We start from the raw sequence: 19,810 nt of genomic DNA, 5'->3' as shown, positions 1-19,810 counted from the left end.
GGGGCGTCAGCCTCTGGAAGCTATCGGATGTTTGGGTCATAAAAGATATTCTCAGGTAGCCTCAGCTCTGAGTCAACAGGCACTCCAATAGCAACCAGCGCCTTGCCTCAGGTCATGTCGCAGTAGTCCCGGGCGATTGAAGCGAATTGCTCAATAAGACCCTTCTCCGTCGTCTCCACTCCCAGTTGGTAGGACGCTTTCTTTTCGGTCTCGGTCACCTCCTTGGCCAGCTGAGCGTCCCTCAGAGCCTTCTTGGCCTTCAGGAGTTTGGCGCCAAGTTCCTTCACAAGCTCCTTCTCAGTTGCCAGATTTTTCTGAGTTTCATTCAGCAGCTTGCGTTGGGCTTCGGCCTGGGTCTCAACATTTCTAAGACCAGCGTGAAACCTATCCCTTTCCTAGGTCACTCCCTTTAGCTGGTTCGAGATCTGAGAGACCTCATCCTTTATGCTGCCCAATGTCTCTTCCGCCTCGGACCTGGCCTGGGCCACCGCTTGGGCTTCCACGTAGGCCTTTCAATTCTATTTTTCGGCCACGAAGACTTGCTGTGTAATCTGAACAAATAAGGTAATAGTATTAGCATAAAAATATAGGAAATTAATACTCTAACTAAGAAGCCGAATGAGCATACTTACCATGGCCAGGTCCCTCTTCAGGGACATGAAGAGATCATACTGGCTGAAGCGCCTGTATGACTCCATGTCTCGAGGGAGGAGCAGTGACTGCTCCAACACTTCAGCTATGAGCCCAGCTCTACCCCCGTCATAATTCCTAACAGAGGTCTCCCAGGAAAAAGGAACACCATCAACTTCCAGCTTGGGTGACCGCGTGCATTGCCCTTGGCGCACGTCGGCGACTGGGGGCTCTTCCCTGCTCTCCACAGAAGAGACCCTCTTGCTGCGGTGGTTCTTTCCCACCTTCTGCTGCTTGGCCTTTGGTGGTACCACCACCTCCCGCTCCTCGGGCTCGATAGGCCTCTTTTTCTTCAGATCCGGTATCGGTTTCAAGGCCGAATTAGAGACCTGGGGTGGGGGTGGAGGTGGAGGTGGGTTCACCGCTGGCTGAGACGTCCCCGTCCCCTTGGACTCAGCTTTATTACCCCTTTTCTTCAGAAGGAGTTTCAAGTCAGACAATTCTTCTTCTTCTTCTGAAGAGTCCTCAGGGATTATAGTCAGTAGCAGGGGTGGGCGGATGCAGGATTGCCTGTCAGTTTCCTCCTCGGAATCTGAAGAGTGTATTATCTGAACCCCCCCTGAAGTGTCCCCTTCAAATCTAAATTTGTCAATCTGCTCCTCTAATGAAGTGGATGAAGAGCCGACCCTTTCGCCTGCCGCCGCCGGTTCGAGAGGGACTTGTTGAACTGGTCGGATTAGCAAAGGAACGCCCTGGGGGTTGGGGTGTGGAACGGGTGCTAGGTCATATGGGCCAAAAAGTGTTTCTGAGCAACGTCTATTCGCCGTAGCCAGTGATCACCTTGTGTGATGGCGTTGCCAGCTGGCTGGATGTCTGCTTTCTTGGGCGTGTAGCTGAGTATGAGTGGGATGGACCGCAGCTGTCCGTCCTCGCTTATGAATATCTCCGAGCGTAGTAAGTGATTAAGGGCGGGGGCGTTGATAAGGCTGAGCCGAGGAGCAGTATGTGCCTTATCTGTAAAACAAACAAACAGATCGGGTCAGAAAATTTAAATAGGATGACATAAAAAGGAACAGGCTATGGAGAATGAAGGCCCTAAGACTATTGTTAGAGATTCTAAGTCTAAGAAGTCGCACCTGGCTCTCCTGGCTCGGTCGGACAGTGTAGACCATCATGCCATGCGCCCGAGACGATTAAATAGCCGTCTTTCATCCCTTTATTCGATTTGGAAGGCAGGAGAACAGTCTAATGACGTCGGATCGGGATTTAAGGTAGTATCCCGCCCCTTTTTGGCTATGACATTCATACATGTATGCTAAGTCATGCCAAATCAGCCCTAATCCTAACTGTTCGTTCAAGGCACCAATGGCCCCTAATATCCTAAAGGTGTTGAGTGCGCACTGCTCAGGAGAGAGCCTGTGGTTGCGAAGGTAATTTAGAGTGATGGAGCCCATTGGGAGCATCATTCCCCCTTCAATGAAGGCTATCATTGGGATTACGACATCTCCCTCTCTACGGGCTGTTAATATCTTCTCTGGAGGGAAATATCTCAGATTTACCCCCCGTGGGATACCATGATTTCGCTTAAATTCCTCTGACGAGAATAGTATAGATCAATTGGACGTATAAGAAGTCAAAATGATCTTTCGAGGACTCCTCCTAATCAAGATAAGCTCTGAGTACACTAGGAGACGATAAGGATGAAGAAATATCTAAGGGGAAAGCTGCTATCACCGTATTTAATGTTCTGCAGCAACTTTTCTGGCCGCATTTATGTGGAGAAGACCCCTGAACAGTGTATCCTCACCTACTGCCACTCACACAAAGCTGAAGAAAATGCTTGACATGACATATAATCAAGTAGGTTCACGGACGAAGTACAAGTGGACGATAGAGATGAAGAGAAGGGAGGTTATATAAAAGAAAGAAGTCCTAACGCAAAGGGAGGGAGAAAAAGATAAGAATAAGAAGGAAAGAGAGAACTTGACTATAACCGTAGGACCTTTGTTCATCAGATAAACAATAATATAGCTCTTCAGATTTTCAGGCTTTACGTGTAAATTCATGTTGGCCCGTGTTTGAAAGTTGTGATTCGTTGTTGTGAATCCAATACTTAACCTAGCTCTTTCACCCATACGCTACAAATTTATTGTTTTGGGCTTGGGCCACAAATCCTAACCCTATACTTATTTTTGGTCGGGTTGGAACAAAAATTGGAAAAAAAATTTTTTGCCGCTTTTTCGACCACTCCCAACCCGATGTGGCTTGAAATGAAACCAAAATAAGGTTTTCTAATTTTTTGAATTTTTATACGATTTTTTTTCGGAATTCTTATTTCCTGTCTGATTGGAACGAAAATCAATACGTAATTTTTTTTGCCAGTTTCTCGGTTCCTCCCGACCCAGTTTGGCTTGAAATGAAGCAAAAATGATATTTTCTAATTTTTTGAATTTTTATATTATTTTTTTGGGAATTCTAATTTTTGGTCGGGTTGGAACGAATATAGGAACAACATTTTTTTTGCCACTTTTTCGGCCCCTCTCGACCCGGTTTCACTAGAAATGAAGCCAATGTGATGTTTTCTAATTTTTTGAATTTTTATAATATTTTTTTTTGGAATTCTTAATCTAGGGTCGGGTTGGAACGAAAATTGGGAAGAAATTTTTTTTGCCACTTTTTCGGCCACTCCCAAGCTGGTGTGGCTAGAAATGAAACCAAAATGAGGTTTTCTAATTTTTGAATTTTTATGCCTTTTTTTTTTTTGGATTTCTTAATTTCAGGTCGGGTCGAAACGAAATTTTTTTGACCACTTTCTTCGCCCCTCCTGACCTGGTTTGGCAAGAAATGAAGCCAAAATAATGTTTTCTAATTTTTTGAATTTTTACACTATTTTTTTGGGAATTCTTATTTTGGGTCGGGTTGAAGCGAAACTCTGAACGAAATTTTTTTTTCCCACTTTTTCAGCTCCTCCCGAACCGGATTGGTTAGAAATGAAGCACAAATGATATTTTCTAAGTTTTTGAATTTTTCTTCTTTGTTTTTGGGTATTCTTATGTCGGGTTGGCTAGGAACAAAAATCGGAACGAAATGTTTTTTGCCACATTTTTCACCACTCCCAACCCGGTTTGGAAAAAAATGAAGACAAAATGATGTTTTCTAATTTTTTGAATTTTTATACTATTTTTTGGGAATTCTTATTTGCGGTCAGGTTGGAATGAAAATCAGAACGAAATTTTTTTTGCCCCTTTGTCGGTTCCTCCCGACCCGGTTTGGCTTGAAATTAAGCAAAAATAATATTTTCTAATTTTTTGAATTTTTATATTATTTTTTTAGGAATTCTTATTTTTGGTCGGGTTGGAACGAAAATCGGAACGAAATTTTCTTTGCCACTTTCTCAACTCCTCCTAACCCGGTTTGGCTTGGAATGAAGCAAAAATAATATTTTCTAATTTTTGCAATTTTTATATTATTTTTTTTTGGGAATTCTTATTTTGGGTTGGGTTGGAACGAAAATAGGAACAAAATTTTTTTCTCCATTTTTTGGGCCTTTCCAAACCTGGTTTTGCTCGAAATGAAGCCAATGTGATGTTTTCTAATTTTTTGGAATTCTTAATCTAGGGTCGGGTTGGAACAAAAATCGGAAAGAAATTTTTTCTGCGACTTTTTCGGCCCCTCCCAACCCGTTGCGGCTGGAAATGAAACCAGAATGAGGATTTCTAATTTATGAATTTTTATGCTTTTTTATTTTGAATTCTTAATTTCGGGACGCTTTGAAACGAAAATCGGAACGAAATTTTTTTGACCACCTTTTCGCCCCTCCCAACCCGGTTTGGCAAGAAATGAAGCCAAAATGATATTTTTTTGAATTTTTATACTATTTTTTTTGGGAATTTTTATTTTGGGTTGGGTTGGAACGAAAATCGGAACGAAATTTTTTTCCCACTTTTTGGGCTCCTTCCGACCCGATTTGGATTGAAATGAATCAAAAGTGATATTTTCTAATTTTTATACTATTTTTTGGGAATTCTTTATTTAGGGTCGTGTTGGAACGAAAATCGGAACGAAATTTTTTTGTCACTTTTTCAGCTCCTCCCGGGCCAGTTTTGGTTAGAAATGATGCAGAAATGATGTTTTCTAGTTTTTTGAATTTTTATACTATTTTTTGGGAATTCTTTATTTCGGGTCGCGTTGGAACGAAAATCGGAACGAAATTTTTTTGTCACTTTTTGAGCTCCTCCTGACCCGAATTGGTTTGAAATGAAGCAAAAATGATGTTTTCTGATTTTTTGAATTTTTATTCAATCTTTTTGGGTATTCTTATGTCGGATTGTGTTGGAACGAAAATCGGAACGAAATTTTTTTTGGCTTTTTTTTTTTCACCACTCTCGACCCAGTTTGGAAAAAAATGAAGCCAAAATGATGATTTCTGATTTTTTGAATTTTTATAGTTTTTTTTGGGAATTCTTATTTCGGGTCGGGTTGGAACAAAAATCGGAACGAAATTTTTTTTTGCTTGTTTCTCGACTCCTCCCAACCCGGTTTGGCAAGAAATGAAACCGAAATGATGTTTTCTAATTTTTTGAATTTTTATACTACTTTTTTTGGGTATTCTTATGTCGGGTTGTGTTGGAACGAAAATCGGAACGAATTTTTTTTTTGCCTCTTTTTTCACTACTCTTGACCCTGTTTGGAAAAAAATGAAGCCAAATTGATGTTTTCTGATTTTTGGAATTTTTATACTATTTTTTTGGGAGTTTTTATTTCAGGTCGGCTTGCAACGAAGATCAGAACGAAAGTTTTTTTTGCCACTTTTTTCACCCCGCCCGAGCCGATTTGGCAGGAAATGATGCCAAAATGATGTTTTCTAATTTTTTGAATTTTTATACTATTTTTTTGGGAATTCATATTTCGGGTCGGGTTGGAACGAAATTTTTTTTGCCACTTTCTCAGCTCCTCCTGACCTGGTTTGGCTTGAATTAAAGCAAAAATGATATTTTCTAATTTTTTGAATTTTTATATTATTTTTTTGGAATTCTTATTTTGGGTCGGGTTGGAACGAAAATAGGAAAAAAAAAAATTTATACTATTGTTTGGGAATTTTTTTTGGCCCATCCCAACCCGATTTTGCTAGCAATGAAGCCAATATGATGTTTTCTAATTTTTTGAATTTTTATACTATTGTTTTTGGAATTCTTAATATAGGGTCGGGTTGGAACGAAAATCGGGAAAAAAAAAATTTTGCCACTTTTTCGGCCCCTCCCTAGCTTGTTTCACTAGTGCTATGAGGTTTTCAATGGAGAAGATGTTGGGATAGGCTGTGGAGAGAAGTGTTGTAGCTTTGTTGTATGTCTAGTGCATAGGTTCTTCCACCCCCTTCGGTTAAACATGAAGACATATTAAGGAGCAAGGAAAAAGCCAAGAATTATATTTTAAGTTAAATAGAGGAACACACTAGAACCCTATTAAAAAAATCATAAAAAATAAAAATCCTTTTTTAAAAAATTAATTCATGAAAATTTAATTAAAAAAAAAAAAAGGAGAAAACCACATTTTCATCCTTACATTTTTACGCGATTCCCATTTTAGTTTCTATCTTTTATTTTCACTGCTTTTGCTCCCTATTCTGAAAAACACGTCTCGTTTTTGTCTCTGCTGTTACATCAGAGACGAAAAATTCACACGTGGCAAATAGAGTGCACTGTTAGCACACTAAAAGCTAATGTGGCCATTAAAATAATAATAAAAAAATGTTATTTGGCATTAAAAAAATGCCACATCAGCATCTAAATTTAAAAAACTAATTTATCAATTTAAACTAAATAAAAAAAGAAACTAAAAACATAATTAAAAACCAAAAACCTCATGAATCAAGATCTAAGTGTATCTAGAACAAGAACAACAAAAATACCAACCCAGATGTTTTTCCAAAAAAAATAAAATAAAAAACCAACCCAGATTTAAATACAAGAACAACATTTTCCTTTTTAGTGTTTCATCCTCTCCTTTTCATTAAAACCCACACAATTCCATCCTCTCTGTCTCTCTTTTCCTCTCTCCCTTGTCCTTTCAAATCCACACCCTAGGCAAACACGAGAAAGAAGAAAGCAACGAATTTGAGGTTGATTCCGTTTTGGCTGGTCTGAGGTTGATTTCATTTGGATTTGATAGTTTTGAATCTGAGGTTGCAAGTGGTTTGGTTTTGGCTCTAAGGTTTGGATTTTCTAAGGTTTGGAATTGAGGTTTCTGTTTGGTTTCTCTGAAAATAAGAAAATTTGGGTTTTGAGTTTTGTGTTTGGGGGCTAAAAATCTGGGTTTGATTTTTGTGTTTGATGCTTTGGTGGTGTGGGGGGTTTGAAATATAGTTTTGTGTTTCGGCCAATCTGGGTTTGAATTCAAATTTTCTGGGTCTTAAATTTTATGTTCATCTTCTCTAAATCCATGGCTGAAACCCCATGGTTGAAGATCCATGGTCAAAACCCACCTTGACCGAGATCTGATCTTCTCTGTCTCTAAACCCAGATGGTCATCGTGGTTTGATCTGACTAGCTCATGATTGTGTTTTGGTGTATTTTATTGATGAGGATTGGCTTTGAGTTTTGGTATTTTTGGTATTTTGTTTTTGTTTTGACCATGTTTTGGTTTTTGTTTATTTTATTATTATTATTATTTTGATTAAGTGTTTTGGGTTTTGTTAGTTGATTGTGTTAGAGTATCTAAGTTTGATCATGGTTTTGTATATGTTTTTTCTTCATGGTTTTGTATATGTTTTTGCTTGTTTGGATGCTAAGAAAATGCAAGAAAAGAGAAGAAAATCTTGAATTTCTTATTTTCTAGGCAACCATGTTCCCAGGGGAAGAATATGAAGAACAATTATTATTTAAATAATTAAATGATAACTAAAATTTTATTTTATTTTAGAATAAAATAAAATATTTTTCATATTTTTTAATTCTGCCGTTTGCCACATGTGCATTTTCTGTCTCTAATGTAATGGCAGGGGCAAAAATGAAACGCATTTTTCTGGATAGGGAGTAAAGCGGTGAAAATAAAAGATAGGGACCAAAGTGAGAATCGCGTGAAAATGTAGGGATGAAAATATGGTTTTCACCTAAAAAAAAACCGGAAAACCCAAAGGTTTCTTTCTATCTCTGTCTTTGTTTATGTTAAAAAAGCGGAGGATGAAAAATCCTCTAATAAAACAAGGTAACCCATAATTGAAAAGTAGAAAGAGATTGTGTTTTGGGTTAAAGGAATGAGAAATATCTTAGACGGGAAAGTAACCCAATAAGGAAATGAAAGAGTTTGAATACAAAAAAAAAAAAATATATATATATATATTAATAATAATAATAATAATAATAGCAATAATGAAAAAGAAAAAGCAAAAAGAAAGAGGGATAAGAGAGGATGGATTTTGTGCAGTGCACAGAGAAAAGAGGACGAATTTCACATGATGATCTTGAATTTAGTGTGTTTGATTCAGTTTGTAATATGTCTTTCAGTTGAAAGGTGTTAGAGTAATGGCAAGTGGATAGGTGGGCAACGAAATGTTAACGAATAGGACTACAAGTGGGTAAAGTGCCAATCTTTAAACCACAGGTAGGCAAAGTGTTTTTCGAGCAAACCATAAGTGAGCAAAGTGTAATTTCCCCCTACTTATATATATATATATTCAAATTACCCGTTGGCTGTTGTAACTTTGTAAGTTACACATTTCTTCTGTCCATTGCTACTAGATCTCAGAGTATTTGCATCAATCTATCCAAAAATTTTCATCTATTTTAGCATAATAGCCTATTTTTCCTATTTTAGAGCATTCGTAATGGTGGAGGTAGAAATTTAACTATTTAGCATCTTAAAAGCTATTTAATTTATTTTAACACTTCATTTTATAACACGCTTGGCATCAATGGTTCTATTTTATAGCTACTTCATTTAAATATTATTTTTTTAAATTCTTCCTCATCTCTTTCTCTCTCTTCCTCTTCATCTCTCTCTTCTCAGAGACAAAGCAAGCAACCCAGCAAACCCATAAAACACCCTCAGCCACCACCACACTAACCAGCCATACACATCTCTTGCTAGCCACCACCCACTACAACCTAACCACGAAACCCAAATCCCAAATCTGCCACTTCCACACCAGCTTGCCATGGTTGTCAAAATCATGATCTGGATTGTAGGATTGCACGATTTTACGATCCCACCTCACCAAAATGTTTAGGATTGCATTAGGATCGTAAAAATGGTAAAATCACAAGTAAGATCATGTAGGATCGTAGAATTGTATGGGATCCTACCGATCCTACCAAAACATAAATTTATAGTTTTTTTATGGGATAAAATTTTGGTTTTGATGAATCTTTAAGGGTTTTTATTTTTTCATATTGTGATGGTATGACTTTTTATTTATTTTTTTGTAAAATTATGTTAACTTAAGCAAATGTTTTCTAGTTTCTAGTTCACTTGTATTCAAAATGAAAGAATGCTTCATCATTTCTAAATGAAGAATTTAATGTTGGCTTTGTTGCCTTTTAAGCTCTGGAAACTAGACATCCAGAACTTTCCAATGATATCAAATTTGAAGAAATCGGGGCTTGAAATTGCCTCCAAATAGCAGCACAAAAATTGACTAGAACTGAGAAAAAGACAAAATATGACAGCTTGGGCAAAAATCATGAGATAGCACGTGGGGTGTTGTGCAACACACCCCACATAGTCACATGACACCATGCAGCTATGTGAGAGGTGCTGCATTAGCATCCCCACATGGCCTCCCTACTACTATAAATACCTCCCTTTTTTTTTGGGTGTAAAAAGACACAAAAATCCTACAAAAATTTCTGTACACTAGAATTCTTTCTCTCTCCCTCTTTCTCAGAAAAAGTGGTATATATAGTATAATGATCCTGTTGCTTGTAACCAAACCACCTTCGTTAGGCTTTCGCCCCTCCACCTATAGGCGACGGCATCTTGGTTTTGCTATCGCTCATGACTTGGTATAGAGTTCATGTAGTCGTCAACCTTCCCACCAAAGGAAAAGGCCAAACCATTAATGGACTAATTTCTCAAACAAAAAAAAAAAAAACCATTTTTTTTTTTGAGAAACCGGAAAGAACTTGTTATTAAACATGCAAAAAAATTCTGTCAGCAGTTACAAGCTCTGTTACATTGCTATGAATGTCCTCTAACCATACTTGTGGTTCATACAAATTCTTCGCTAGCTTAGCGAGTTTGTCTGCAACGTTGTTGCCTTGGCGCTTGGTGTGAGTGAAAGAAGCCAACCTCAATCTTGCTGCTAAGGAACGTGAGTCCTCAATAATGTGCCCAAATGCTGACATGCAAGGCTGCTCTGCAGTAAGGAGTTTAAAGATAACCTCTGAAACGCCTTCGAAAACCATATCTTGAAGCCCAAGCTCAATTGCAAATAAGATGGACCTCCTGCAAGCCAATGCTTCCAAGGCTGCCACAGTTGGGGGTAAATGGATTCGCTTTGATAGCGCTGCAATGACCAAGCCCTCTGAGTCACGTACAACCACACCCAAACCTGCCGCGGCGATGTCCAGGAAAGTAGCGCCGTCAAAATTTACTTTGTAAACTGATGGCAATGGTGGCAGCCAGTAGGTTGGGTGGGGCATCGTTGTTTGAGTTCTAGGTTCTTCTTGGACTGAATGGAACTCTTTCATATGCTCCACGACATCTCTATAAATTTTCTCCATTGGCAGAGAAGGTGAGCCCACCCTCCTTGCATTTCGTTCATGCCATATACTCCACCCGATAAAAGCAAATAGCTCAGCCAACTTTGGGTTTTTCTGAGCAAGGATTCCTTGCAGCAAATCATGGAAGCTAGCAAATCTTTCGTTCAAGTACTCTCTACAATTTTCCAGTTCCCACCACACTTGTTTAACCATTTGGCAGCCCCATATTGCATGAATTCCATCTTCAATTCCATCCCTACAACGATCACAGGTTGGGTCTTGAGTAATATTCCGCTTCTGCAGGTTCTTCTTTGTTGGAAGGGAATCATTGGCCGCTCGCCACATGAAATGACGAATTTTGTTGGGCACATTCAGTTACCAAAGCTCTTGCCAGAAAAGCTTTTGAGCTGCTGAGTTTGAAGTGCCAAGTGTCGCTGCCTCTGCTTCTTTTAATAGAAGTCGATAAGCGGATTTGGTGGTGTAATAACCATTCGTCGTTTCAGCCCATATCAACCTATCCTCTTTCCCATTAAAACTCAAAGGTAGGCTGAGGATTGCTTCAGCTTCATGTGGCAAAAATTCCTCACGTATCCGGTCCTCCATCCAGCATCTATTTTCCACATCAATAAGAGCACAAACCCGAGTATTATTAGGGAAGTTTTTCTGCGGTGACACCACACGGCTAGAGTACAAATCAGGTAGCCACTTGTCCCCATGGATCATGACAGATTGTCCATCCCCAATTCTCCATTTTGACCCCATCCGCACCACCTCCCGTGCTTTTAGTATGCTTTGCCAAGCATATGAGCCATTCACCTTTACCCCCACATCCAAAATAGAACAATTGGGAAAATATTTGGCTTTAAAGACCTTGTAGAAGAGAGAGTCTTTGTTATGGAGCAACCGCCAAACTTGCTTACCTAGCATAGCAATATTGAAGAGTTCAATATCTTTGAATCCTAATCCTTCGTGACACTTTGGCTTGCACAATTTTTTCCATCCCACCCAATGAATTTTTCGTGCTTCCCCCTTGTTAATGCCATCACTCAGTCTCCACCTTTCTTTCTCTCTCTCTTCATTCCATGTCTGCCTTTCTCTCTCTCTTTGTTCACTATAATTATGCGTAGGTTTCTCTTTCTCTCTCTTTCATTGTTGAGTCGGTGGCTTTATTTGGTCAATATTACTTGACCGTGTCTTGCAAGGGTGTATTTGGGGCTTGAGTCTTGTGAGAGTGCTTGTGTGCTACTATTGTAATCTCCTTATTTGATAGTAAAATTTTCTCTGTCACTACCTATGGATGCAAGCAATTGCCGAACCACCTAAATTTCTTGAGTAAATTCCTTGAGTCTTTTATTTTCTTCTCTCTTCTTTAATCTTGCGTAAGTGGGTTTATTTTCACAATAGCAAGGAGGAGCTCGATCTCACCAGTCACGGGATAGCTAAAAAATTTGGATTTCAAGAATCTGGAACCTGACCAATACAAAATAAAAGAATAAAAATGATGCCACCACTCTCCACCACATCCTTGGTTACAGTCACAACACCGAATTAGACCTTCTTTACTCTGTGACCCACACAAAAATTGGAATGAAGAAACTTTTAGAGAGAGAGAGAGGAGAGAGAGAGATGAGACTGAGAGTAAAGTGGTTCTTATTCGTCCTCCTCTTGTTTCGTATTACTCTGTGAATACAAAAATCGGAATGAAAAGAGTTTGAGAAAGAGAGAGATATATATGAGATTGAGTCTAAGAATACAGCAAAAATAATGGTCTACATATAATAACTATTATTGAATTATATTATTTGAGAAACATAGAATTATAAAATATATAATAGATATGCGTGTGTGTGCACGGGCGTGTGTGTATAAATAATATAAAATTAATGATAATTCTGAAACAATATACAATTTCTTTGACCAAACCAAAACAGTTTCTAGTATGGGTCTCTTCTAGTCTTCTTTTTTATTTTTTGTTGGGTTTTCTATGTTTTATAGTTTTATATTTTATGGGTTTATTGTTAAGTATTTGTTTTTTTGGTTGACATTTGTTGTGACCTTGTACAATTTGTTAATTTACTAAGGATAAAGTTATGCAAGAAACTTGGTTGTAGATTAAAACTACAACTTCATTTAATAATTTTTATTGATGTGAATTTTGACAAATCCACCATCAGATTGCATTTTCTTCTTATATCCTCCATGCTTGAAAATTTTCAAGAAGATCAAAGAATTAAGCTAAGTCATCAATCAAATGTTTAAATTTTGACTTTTTGTATTCTAAAAAAGGATGTATAACATGCTTTTGGGGTGCTTCAAGCACGCTTTTCAATTATTCATGAAACTGCACAATTGTTCAAACCTGAAACTCTTAAAGACATTATGATGGCATGCGTAATATTGGATAACATGATTATTGAAGATGAGTGACATCTCACTAGAGCTAAAGGCTTTGATTATGAGCAATTTGATGGAACTGCCCATGACCTAGTGTCACATGATCATACACCTAAATTTAGGGAAGTCATTGATCGTCGTCTTCAAATTAGAGACAAAGGAAGTCATTCTCAACTCCAATTAGGCCTTCTAGAGCACTTATGACAACTACATAGCAAGTCATAGGTTCTTGTAATAGTGAATTCCATATTTGCATAATATTATGTATGCTAAACTTCATTTATTATTTTTTTTTTGCATGGTTTTAGGGGTTGAGATTGCAGCAGCAACATTGCGGTGGTTGGGATGGTGAGAGAAGAGAAATGAGAGGGGAGAGAGAAAAAAAATTAAATTTAAATGAAGTAATAGGAAGAAAGGAGAGAGAGAGAGAAAAAGTAAATATTTAAATGGAGTAAGAAATAAAATATCGAGTCTGATGTGTGTGCATAAAAAACATGGATTAGCTACACTAGAAAAAGTAGAGGTTTTTGGGTTAGTTTAGTTAAACATTTGAGGAGGCTGATGTGAATACTCTAACGAAGTTATTGCTCCTCAATTGCTTGGGTGGAATTGGATGTCCTTGTGCTTTGCCTATTGTCGGGGGTGCATTTTCGTTGCCAAAATGATATTTGGGAGTCAAGACCAAGACTCCACTTTGGGCTTAGAGTCTGGCCCAAAGGCTATTGCTGAAGTGTGAAAGGCCTATTTTTTGCTCAAGGTCTGAATTTCATCCAACAAAGATTATAATAAGGTCCCAATAATATCTCCTACATAGATAAGCTAGTACAAAAGATGAATGGAAAATTAATAAATGTATTCGCATAGTTAAATTATGCAATACCTCCATATTCAGTTAATATAAAATTGGGCCAATTATTACAAATACACAATAGGAAAATGATCCAACAATGAATATGAAAGACCTCTAGTGGTAAAGTCTGATAAGTTAATAAATGCGTTTACACAATAAAAATCATATATTTTCCTCATATTAAGTCAACATGAGGGAAAACTTCCATAGTATTCAAGATATTATGGCCTTCATTATTGATGATGCCAAAATCATCTGCAGTATTGTCTAGATGGCTTTGGTGTAACCTGCAAGATGATAAGAAAATGAAACGAATAGGACACCAGCGTGGTGCTAGCCAATGAACCTCTGATAACAAAGTGGGAAAGAGAAAGAGATAACTAAGTGTTTTATATTGATAAGGGTCTTTCTAGATCATCCTTTACCTTAGGTTGGGTGTGCTTTATATAAGGTTTTGTTTTCCTAGCCATTGGAAGGCCATTAATGGTGGTTTAATTCCCTGTCTGGGTAACGCCTTTGATAGTTAATGCCAAGATATGAAGACCTCTAGGTTGTTACTCTCTTTACTTCGTCCAATCGTAACGACTCAGTCAATAAAGACTTCATTTATGATTCGTTCCTCGTCAATCTCCATGTCTAGACAAGAAGGGTTTCCTGACTCATCAATTATAATAGCAATAAACAATGATTAAAGGCGTTGTTATTACAAGTAAAAGAGGAAGATTATGATGGAATGAAAGGTGAGAAAGAGTGTCCATCTAGTGCAACAAATGTTAGAATAAGATCTCTATATGCCATATCATGCCCATAATGATGGTGAGTATATGGAAGTATAGAAGAGATATAGAGTAGTGTTTAGTTATTTTCGGCTATGATGTAGAAAAGAAGTTGTTTACAGTTGTAAGGTTGAATTTAATCAACCATTATGTTGGCTTTATTCCGTGCCAAATTTGCTTGTAATTTAGCAATTAGTAACCCTGTATTTAGGTGAGAATCATATAAGGGTAGTGAGTGAGAGAGTGTGAAGAAATGTTCAAGATTGTACAAGGATGCAGAGACTCGCAGCTGGGAGTCGCAGGTGACTTGTGACTGGCAAGCAGCCAACTACAGCACACGAGTGAAGCGTGCAGAGAAAGATGAACAGTCACGCTAGCTGTAGCACTACAGGACAAAAATTCCAACCTGGCCGTTCTGTTATCTTGCGACTTGAACTCATGACTCAGTCAAGTCGCAAGATAAGCTACTAGTTAGTCATGTTTTGAAAAACCTGACTCTTCACATTCCACTCTCATCCCAGTATAAATACCCCTTATAATCACGAAATGTAGAGAGCATCCAGAGAGAATTTTGAAAGAGAAACCCTAGAAAAAAAACAAGATTGATTCATCCACAATCTTTATATAGAGACTCTTCAAATTCCTCTACTCTCATCCTCTCTATTGTTACATTTTTTTTTTTTTTTTTTTTTTTTTTTTTTTTTTTTTTTTTTTTTTTTTTTTTTTTTTTTTTTCTCTAGTGAGGACCAAAGCATCACCAGGTCTGGCGAGGGTATTCTCCAATGTTAAAATTGTAAGACAAAATATTGAGACTAATGCGTTAATTTTTTTTGAGCTTATAGCTATATATTTACTGAAATATTAAAATAGTTACACTGATGTGAATGCTCTTAGCACTAGTAGCATCTTCAAAAAAGCGAGCCATATGATTCAGTTGCGCGTTTAATTGTATACGGGCTCGTATGAAGATGCTCAGAATGCTACACAAGTGTCTTATAGTATTGACAACAAAGGTCAAGAGCAGGTTGGTTTTGTAACGGGCATAACAATACTAATGTTACAACTAAACGTCCTATGAATTGATTTAATTATTCCATCACATCTTTTTCTGAATAATAATAAAATAAAATAAAAATCTATAATAATCTTTATTTAGTGTATCAAACATAGGAGTGGCAATGTTTGACATTACACGAATACAACATGGTTTTTCACAGGTTAGTATTTAGTATAAACTAGTCACTAACTCGTGCAATGCATGGAAAATCTATTGACTCTTAAAAAAAATCCAACAATGAGTAAATAGACATTTGCTAGTTAGTTTTTTTTTTTTTTTTTTAAATGAATAAATATTTAACTTCTATAATTTTTCATAGTTTAGAAGTGTTGTCTAACATTGAACGTTATTGAGTTGCAAGTACATAATTACTAAAACTTACAAAGTAATTTACAGTTCTTAAATTAATAAAGCAAAACTCCCAATAGTTATATACACAAACACACACACACACACTCACTCAAAACTAATATAAACTACAAATATATAAACAAAAACCATGATATGGGGAAGACACACCAAGTTTCAAATTTGAGTAGCAATATGATTTTCTCGTAGTAATAACAATATAGACAATTCAAAACATGAAACAATATCAAAATTATAATATCTAATTCCATTATCTTTTATGTTGAATCCAAACAAATAATTAATTGAAATTAATCCAAACAAATAATTAATCAACCAAAATTCATAGCTTTTAATAAGAAAACAAAAAATCACATGAACCTAAATAAAAAGCATTTAAGGTGAAGAATTAAGATCAACCTACTGAGACACAAATGCCAAAAACGCCAAAACTTAAAAACTTCAAAATTTTTAGAATCCCCAAATTCTACTTAAAAACCAAACCAAATTCAACAAATTTATATATAATATACCAAATAAAAATTTATCGTTCTCTAGGCTGGAAGATATAGGTTGTAGCTTTGATTTTTCTCCAAAAAAATAGAGATGCTTTATCTACCATGTACAAAAAAAATAAAAATAAATAAATAAGTAAAAATTTCAACCCAAAAACCAAACCCATGAAGACAATGTCAATATAAATATGGAGATTAACCCAAATACTCAAAAGAAAATCAATACTAAACATAACAAAAGAATAAGATAGAAAAAAAAAATCTCAGGCACATATGAAAGCAAATAAAAAATTCGACATAAAAGATAAAATTCATTAATAACAATATAAACAAATATCCACATATGTTGAATTGAAATTTTATTAATAATAATAATATAAACAAATTCGACATAAAATTCATTAATCAAAGAAGAAAGTTGAATCAGATTGCTTGTGTTTTTGTTTTTGTTTTTTTTTGTTTTTTTTTTTTTGTTTTTTTTTTCGAATCCTAAAATGAAGTTAAGTTTAAGGTTTTGAGGTGGTAATTGCTAAGGTTTTGAGGAGGGAAAAGAGATCCTAACAGGAGTCCTTCTCTCTTTTTTTCTTAATCCTAACTTTTTTTTTTTTGGTTACGTGAGTCTTTCTTTTATATATATATAGATTGGTTCATGTCAAAACAAGTTGACATGTTTTAACACAATTAATAAATTAGTCAATTTTATGCTGACTTGTTAAACTTGCAATAAACTCAAAATGACCATATTTAAATAAATAAATGTCATATTTATCTAATATAAGTTTGAATTCTAATACAATTGAGTAAATAAAAGATTTTTAATTTTTATATTAATAAATTCTTCATTGAAACTTTGAACTCCCCAGTGCTTTATTTTTCTTAAATTGTGTATTATGTGGTTTAAAATAGGTCATATTATGTCAACCTACTTAATAAAACATTGTATTAGGATTAGAGAGTTTTGACATGATTATTAAATAGATCGAGTTAGGGTTGAGCTATTTATTCGAATACTCTTACTCGTACCACCACGACACTGACACAAATGTTCAACAACATACTAACGAGATTGCTGCTTCATTGGATGCAAAGGTGATTAACGAACGGCAGTTAATGGAGGAGGTGGTGTTGCATTACTTTCAAGATATCTTTCAAACATTAGACTTGAGGAAGCTAAACCCCAAATGCTGTGCACCATTCCACAACCTCCTCTAATTGCCAAAAGTCACAACCCACATATCAAGGTTCCATCATCATTAGAATACTGCAACATCTAAACTGGTACCCACTACCAATGGCCCTCATACTTGGAGTGTTTGTGGTGTAGTTTGGTGCAGTTTTAGACCATTTCAAGCATCGCACTTTTCGATGCGATTTGGCCAAAACTATAACCACATCATACCTCAGTTTTGCGGTCACATATGCGATATGGTGTACAAGGTGCAATTTGGTTGGTTTTCGGATAATATATTTTTCAAGATATCATAGCCAATTTATACTTTACTATTAATAACCATGACAATATGATAGTTTATGTTTAAAAATTATTTATAACATGTTTAACAAAAAAAGTAACACAAATATATACAAGACAAAAAATAAAATAAAATAATAATATAAAAAAAATAAAATCCATGACAAATTGATTGTAAACTAAAAGTAGCATAAATATATACAGAACAAAAAAATAATATTAAACTTTCGAACTTTTGATTTTATATCTAACCAAAACAAAGCCATTGTTGGGCAGTTTTGGTCGGTTTGGATGTGATGATGCGGTTTAATGAACACTCCTATCTACTACAAGCCTTAACCAATTTCTACACCACAGCCAAACACACCAAAGCCTCAGACAAAATTTTGGAGTACCTAGTCATCTTTGAATGAAAGTTTAATTTCCACACCTCAAAATAATAAATCAAATAATAATATAAAAACTAAAAATATAGTTTTTTTTTGCATGAATTTCTTCTTTTTTCACTAAAATTTGCATGAATTTTTTTTTTTTTTTTTCCAACTTCAAAAAGTTCATTTTATGTCTCTAAACAATCGGAACCGTTAACACTTTTGTCCTAAACTTTAAAAAAACAAAAAACAAATGCCACTCTATCAGGGCTCATATACTTGATAACATTAACCGAATCAGAAATATAAGCCTACTATATCTAGTCACAGAAGCATGTAGCAATAAACAAATAAGTATGATATAAAGCTGGTTTACATGATACTAGCAACTGTAAGTAGTTCAACAACAAATTCTGGTCCACTTAAAGAAATTGTACAGAACAAAAAGGCAGATTCTTCATTTGCTTCGTATTCTTTTTTCCTTGACAAACCCAGACCCCCCCCCCCCCCACCCCATAAAAAAGAAAAGAAAAGGAGATTCACATATCTCTAACATTTCATACATGTTTCAGACCAATGCCTAGGTGAAAAAGACCAGAATGAATAAGATAATAAACAGAACCACCAAAAACAATATCATCATGATCTGGCCCTTTGCACCAGCCTTCTTCATGACCATAGCCACCTTTTTCTGCAAAGAGAAGTTGAAAAAATGGAATTTTTTACTCATTACATATTAAATCATTAAAATAAGTACACAATCCATTCATTAAATTTAGCAAATGAGAAAAAAATTCACATCTGAACTTGTTTTCAGTGAACATAGAGTTAACCTAAGTCTTGAATATCAGATCATTGGTAGGAAGCCCATATTTTCCAAAGCCTGGAAATAAACATTAGCTCAGACTTATTACAGAGGCTAACCTGAACAAAATCAAGACGATTTGATGTACTGTCCATTTCCATACCCAATTCATCTATAATTTTCTCCTGGGCACCCAAATATTACATGTTAGTCTAACAAATCAACAAAAACGATCCTAAAAAATGAAGCTTGACAAAAAAGAAGTAAATTAAAAAGTTACAGATACAGAAATAAAAGTCACTCATGGATTAAAGTGCTTAAAGGATGCACCACCAATGCTATCTTTCACATCATTTGTTGCCAGGGAATAGTGGTAGAGTTATTACAAAGATCTGAAGCTTAAAAAATCCTTACCTGTGCAAGGAGCTCTTCATGTATAGTAAGCCCAACACCTCCAATTCTCTCTACACTTGCACTAAGTTCATCTAACTCTTCATCCTGCTGCCTACAATCAATAGTTGATAAAGAATACAAAATCAAGAACAAATAAAATAGAGGCAATAGCTACTTCAAAACCAAATACAGAGTAAATAGCGTTTTTCTCAAACAACATGGAGAGAAGGTTTCTAGTTAACATAAGAGTACATGCTGCTAACTCCGCAGCTCGAACCCTTTCCTCCCTAAACCCCCAAGCACTTTCTATATGGGGGGGTGCCAATTCAGCTACAAGGCCTTTGGCAAGGGTACCCCTCATCCAATCTAATATGTAATGGTCACCTCTCCTCTCCACTTTCACCAGAATCTTGTCCTAACTAAGCAAGGTTTGAAATAACAGTTAAAACATCTTAATCTTGAATTAAACCAAACAGATAAATAGTAAAAGTTTAGAGGATTA

At 36.0% G+C, this 19,810-nt stretch overlaps 1 long non-coding RNA gene across 1 annotated transcript; it reads right to left on the bottom strand.

Moving 5' to 3' along the window:
• Positions 1 to 18,447: 18,447 nt before the first annotated feature.
• On the bottom strand, positions 18,448 to 19,801 carry LOC136071165 (uncharacterized). The gene is made up of 3 exons (XR_010632485.1): positions 19,330 to 19,801; positions 19,035 to 19,100; positions 18,448 to 18,801 (listed from the first exon to the last, which is right to left on the bottom strand). It is a non-coding gene; the product is annotated as an uncharacterized LOC136071165 (long non-coding RNA).
• Between the last annotated feature and the right edge of the window lie 9 nt (positions 19,802 to 19,810).

Source organism: Quercus suber, unplaced genomic scaffold, assembly GCF_002906115.3.
Source record: "Quercus suber isolate HL8 unplaced genomic scaffold, Cork oak 2.0 scaffold_291, whole genome shotgun sequence".
In the NCBI taxonomy this organism is placed as follows: domain Eukaryota; kingdom Viridiplantae; phylum Streptophyta; class Magnoliopsida; order Fagales; family Fagaceae; genus Quercus; species Quercus suber.
The sequence above is the reverse complement of the archived record's forward strand: the minus strand, read 5'-3'. Positions and strand labels throughout refer to the sequence as shown.